Raw genomic sequence first — 5,459 nt, 5'->3', positions numbered from 1 at the left:
TCTTCTCTGTCACTGCAGCGTTTCGAAAAGTCGTGCGCTCCTCGAAGAAGCCCTTCGACTACCACCCCGCAATGCATGTGCGATGTTGCATTCTTCTGAGTTTCGACAGCACCAATGTATGCCTTAACATAACCCAAGAGACCACCTCCCTTCATTAATCTTCCACAATTCCGGTCAAACTGAAGAATTTCTGTCAAGAACGCATCACAGACTATTTTAAAATATTCGGAACATGCATTTCGATCCATTCCAGCAATAAGTATCCACTTTGCGTGACACAGGAGACTTTCAAGTCTCGCGCTTTAGATATCTTACAGTTTTACACTCCCGGAAAGAACCGCAATTGCAATTGTACCGACATCGTTTGGCGTCAGGATGACGAAAATCGCTCCTGACTTGATATATGCGTCTATCGAGAAGCCTTTTCTTCGATACGAAACCACCTCCTGAACGGGTGTGAGCTTCCTGCCTATGATTACCAGAAAGAAGTTTTCATTTCCAAGGAAGTTTGGTAATCTTCGGCGCATGGATGCTGGATCCATGCATATTGTAGAAACATGTCCTCTGATGAAAGAGCGCTTCCCGCGTAGGACCGTGGCGTGTATTTCTACAGACGTCATGCTCGTGAGTCTTCGTTCGATTTGTGTGGCTTCGGGCAGGTCGACGGGCAATGTACCAATGTCAAACCCATTTGCAATGGCAAATTTTGGCGGCTTTTCTGTACCGCTTCTCAAACTTCGTTCGCATGAATCACAAACAATAAGCATTACCACTCTACTTCCGCCCTGAAACATTTCCTCTTCAACTCCCATTCAGAAAAGAAATCCTCGTCGGAGGGTGGGAAAGAAAGCCGAAACATCGTAGTACGCCTTCAGACTCACTGGCCTTCTCTGGACAGGTTGAAGCTTTCTCACCCAAGCACATACCTCTTTTCCATCTATCATATGCAAAAACTTCACCTTGTCGACTGGCCAACTACAGTCGCATTCTGTGCATACCCTTTTTCGCAGCGATTCCAAGCCAAGCATTTCAAACCCTTGTTCGTATCAGAAGATCTTCTGTTTATCCTTGACTGATTCGAACTTACCATAAGCGTCCATCGCAGATATTTCTTGTTCAGTTACGCACTCATAACTTCGATTGGATTTGTGCCCTGGGCCTGTTTCTACCGAGTAAATGCAATCGTCGGAGAACTACCTTTCTTCTGTCACGTCAATGTGCTATCTTTTTCTCGGGCCACTTGAGATGTTTTTTCAGCTGAGGGGCCCTTTCATCACTCCCAAATGGGTATCAAATGCTTCTCTCGCTGCCTTATTTTCTCAGTTCCGATCAACATCTAATTGTTTCTTACGTTTCTTTTGCTGCGTTTATCGTTCCTCTACTTGGGATTTCTCGATCGTGGTGATTCGCTTCATTGGCTCTACTAACGCTTTGTATATTTCAAATGCAAAGTGAGGAAACGCGTCGGTTTCTTTTTCTTCTCTCCAACGGAAACAGTCTGATGCGGATGTCGGGATCAATATATGCCTTTCCCGTCTTATCTACACTATGATTCAGAATCTAAACGACAACGTTTGTCAACATGGCAACGTTCCTGATCTGGCGCGGCTCGGGGGTGGATCTGGTCAAAGGTTTTGGGGATGAAATCGATATATGTCCAGACTACATATGCAAGCTGCGGACATTCAATTGCAATGGCAAGATCCATTCCGGAATTGAACTCATTCAAAAGATTTTTTTATACATACATCAGACGCGTAGTTTCTATGTTTGGAACAATAGACGGTTGCTCCAAGCATAGACTGAGTCTCGGAGAGTACTCATGCGACTGGCCTCATTATTTAATTACCATCGTCTCGAAGCCGCTTTCTTCTTTTTAATCATGCCAGTTTTGCACGAACTCTACCTATTTAGTGCAGGATTAGATACAGGAATGATAAATCATCCTGAACCTAAACGCAATTCGGATATTAACTCTTTTAGTCTATGGTGCCGCGCAGTACTGCACACTAAGCTCCGTGCATTGTCGACTGAACTAGCAGAAGAGAAATCCTATTCTTGGTTTTGTGCCATGTGTGGCGCGATATGTACATATAGTTTGGTCGATGGATTGTTGTATTATCCGATAACACAATCAATTCATCTGGGCAGGGAAGAGCTAGAAAACTACGACGATGAACTTACAGGCACGTCCAAACGTCCAAACGTACTTTTGTATCGGGTATCCGATTACGTTTTTCCAGTTGACCTATTTCTGCGACTGCGCCCACCGTGGGCGTTGTGACAACACCTCCAAGGACACACCAAGTCCCTGTTGACCTTCTCCAGCAATGTTACTCCCTGTACAGTATGCAGGGGTCAGCATTTCTCAAGGTGTCGCCCCGGATCCGACGGGGCATGCTCATCAAGTTGAAACCTGTCCATGAAAAGAGAGACACTGAATTAGTATCGGTATGTTCCCTTCTGGTCACTTTTATGGTACTTTTCAATCATGCTTTGGCGAGAAATTCTAGAGCACGGTGGTTTTGGATGCCGTCATGCGATTTCTCGTGTGTTTTCGATGAATTGACGCCCACATATATATGCCTTTCTCTCTACCATATATGCATAAAGGGTCTTGATAGTATGAATCACATGAAAAGACATGCGCTTGTGTAATAGTACGTCGTATGCAGCAGAATCGATGCTCTCCAGAACGGCATGGGTGGTTGGTTTGTTAATAGAAAACTGGTTAGGACAGGGAAGGAACTAAGTAACCACTACATCTCAAGTAAAGTCAGATAATCTCCCAAACTAACCCCTTCTTTCAGATATATATATACCCGAATTTAATGTACAACTTCCTTACGGCTTGTCATTGGGGAGACATCGATTGAATACCAGGCATTTGTTGCATTCAAATTGTCGGTACTGTATTCAAAAACCACAAGATGAGGATCTTTTTGACACCTTGTGCTTCGCTTGTGTCAGAAACTGCTGTAAGACGAACGATTCGTCTCATGACATGAACATGTTCTGAGTTCCATCAAGTGCATTTCATGAAACTCAGAACCAATTTGTACGCCGTTCCTGCACGTTGAAAGCCATCGAGAAAGTTAGGGCTGACCTAGCCCACTGCCAAACCTGAATAGCCCACCACAACAAGCACTAGGACGATTTAGGTAGGTACCTTGTCACTGCCGACCACACCGCCGAGAACACAACTTCTGAGACACATTGCGCTCTCTTTCGGCCTACTGCCCGCCCAGCTGCCTCACGCACATCCACTTATGCTCAACCTCACTCACCCCACCTCTCACTCTACCCGTCTTACACACATGTTAACGGGCTGAGACACATCTAGCTTGATATTTCAGTACTTACTAGGCCATGGAACGGCCTTCTGATGCTATTTCAAAGAAGAAAACAGATAGAAGCCGTCGACTATCTAGGAAAGTCGCTTTACCTGTGAGTGATGACGTAGAGGTCTCGCGGACATCAGTTCAAACGAATGAAGCTTGTCTAGTTACGACTCAAAAAGATCAGGCAACGATCACTTCCGCTCAGCCCGGCAGTATCGGAGGGGATGCAGAAACCACAAAAAGTATTCCGAAAGCTTCTGCCAGACGTGTCCTAGACTTCTCTAACATTGATTTGCGTGGAAAAACGAGCAGAAACCTCCCATCCGCCACAAACGTTGGAGCATTCACGAAACTAACCCCCAGTAATCTGTAAAATGACAATCACACTAAAAAGAGCACTTCACCCTCAAGCGAGCGAGATGGCGAGAAGCCCCAGACATTGAGGTGGTACTCATGGCATTGCTCATTTCTGCGCCCGATTTCTCCCGGAAATTACCATTTGCATTGGTTGCAGACGATTCCGGTTCCGTTTCTCTCGTGGCTTGTGCCTCTGTTTTCAACATGATAGAGAAACTCTACGGCCCTGACGCGACGCAATCTGCAACAACAGACAACGTTTGCGGAGATGTACATTATGCATACGCTGAAGAAAGATCACACCGATCTAACCTCTTCCACTCACGCATTCATATTCTGATACCAATTTCACATCTCTCGTCGACCATGAGTACGTAATTTCACAATATGTTCAGTATCGGTGGTCAACAAATTCCTCACGAGACGTCTTTTTGGCCCTGAAAGATTAGGCGGTAGTCAAGGTGCTGGATTCATATTCCGTTTTTGTGACTGTGTCTTCTCTCGGGTCAATGGATCATGTGACAAGAACCCACTCAAACGAATTTGCAAATTTCCAATGATCTTTGGAATTTGTGTACAAGGCAAACGAGGTCAAACGAGACAACAATCATTCTTCAGTATCCTACTGGATATGGCGTCAATACTCTCGCAAACTGCGAAGGGCCTGTCTTTCTGGGTTATGATATCATTGGACGGGTTCTCATCGAAGGCCGACTTAATACGCGTGTCACTTCTTCGATGGGAATGTAAATTGTGACTGCAACTGTAAATCATAGTTCGATTCGCATTACTAAGGTGGGTGTAGAAGTTCTTAATAATCACTTGTAGGTTCTGTTCACTACTCCAAAGGCTGACGTTCTGTTTGAAAATGCGATATTAGCTAGATAGTAAACGTGTATGCTTTGGTTTCGTTCACAAGGCTTTGTCGCGTCATCTCTCCAAACTCGCTGACCTGACATGCCAGCTTGAAGTCCTTTTCATGATCCCTGGCACTACCTACCGTCCCGCTAGCAATGTCGTTCAAACCATTCCTCCGCTCACTTGGTCTCCCTTCAGAAATTCCATCGGCTACGGCATTACTGTTTTCAATCCCAGCTGTAGAGGGAAGCTTACTCCTGCTACTCTTCGATCTGACAGGGCGTCTGTATTAGCTCATGCACTGAAGCTACGGTGCATCTGCATCACGGAATGTCATCATTGAGTCTTGCATGATGCTCTCCACTTTTCTGATGGACAACATATTCCGCCCTGCTATGTTATTTCTAGTTCTGGAATCTCACAACTTTCTTGAGGCAGCCTTAGGCATCCTTACCTTCACCCTAGAACACGACAGGCCCATCGCTTAGCGATTGATTCACTGATTGTAGCCCGACCTGTTATGTATACTGCGAGTCTACCAGCGTCTTAGCCAGTGCTTTAGTTATTTCGGGATCCTGGATCATCCAGGGGCACGACGTCGCCAGCGGCAGCCATGATGCGCCGTGTGAACGGAATCGACACTCCCCTACCCCCCCGCCGTCTATCCACTCCTCCTCACATCCACCTCAACCTACCCAACACCCATCTATCCATCCCAAATCCAACTCAATCCACCCACCACCAATCCACCCCCAAATCACACCACCATTTCTCCCACCCAAACTCCTCCCATTTCCATCACATTCTTGCCCCCAACAACACCATAAACCCCCATAACACATCCTCCCTAAAACCAACCCCTTCCTCCCCAATGGTCCTCACATCTCTAACACACCACTCCAC

This window comes from Chondrus crispus, genomic scaffold (assembly GCF_000350225.1).
Source record: "Chondrus crispus Stackhouse genomic scaffold, scaffold_340, whole genome shotgun sequence".
Classification (NCBI taxonomy): domain Eukaryota; phylum Rhodophyta; class Florideophyceae; order Gigartinales; family Gigartinaceae; genus Chondrus; species Chondrus crispus.
Note: the sequence above shows the minus strand (reverse complement) of the source record.